A 591-nucleotide genomic window follows, 5' to 3' on the forward strand; every position below is an offset into this window, starting at 1 on the left:
TTAAATATGCAGAAGTACCAGAATTTTTTGTTATAAAATATAGTTTCTATATTATAGATATTATTCAAAATAACAATTTATTCGAGAATAGAATGAATAGCGATTGCGCATGTCTCTTCCCATCTTCTTGGCTTCTACGTACCCACTTGACTGAGACCAACTCTTTCCTGTAGTGTACCTGAAGTCTAAATGCTCGGTTACATGGCCAAATACGAAACTGAGCTACTCTGGCCTCCTGTTGGTGGGTTAATTTAGAGAATGAGTCAACTTTAAAATATTCGGTTCTATAAAGCAGGCGTAAGAGGGTGAAACTGGACAGAGAATTTTATATCCACAAAGAACCTCTGGCTATTTCTAATCATGATTTATGGACTGTAACTGAAATAAAGAAATAGCTAAATACTTCTATATAAATTATTCGTATTTTTCAATTGGTTTCGTACATTTTCAACCATCGTTTCACGTTTTGTTTTTCGTACTTACTCATCAGTAAACTATTATTTTGTTGCAAAATAAATGGAACAATTTGTTTGTTTGTTTTTGAATTTCGCGCAAAGCTATCTGCGCTAGCCGTCCCTAATTTAGCAGTGT

Source organism: Limulus polyphemus, unplaced genomic scaffold (assembly GCF_000517525.1).
Source record: "Limulus polyphemus unplaced genomic scaffold, Limulus_polyphemus-2.1.2 Scaffold138, whole genome shotgun sequence".
Lineage (NCBI taxonomy): Eukaryota > Metazoa > Arthropoda > Merostomata > Xiphosura > Limulidae > Limulus > Limulus polyphemus.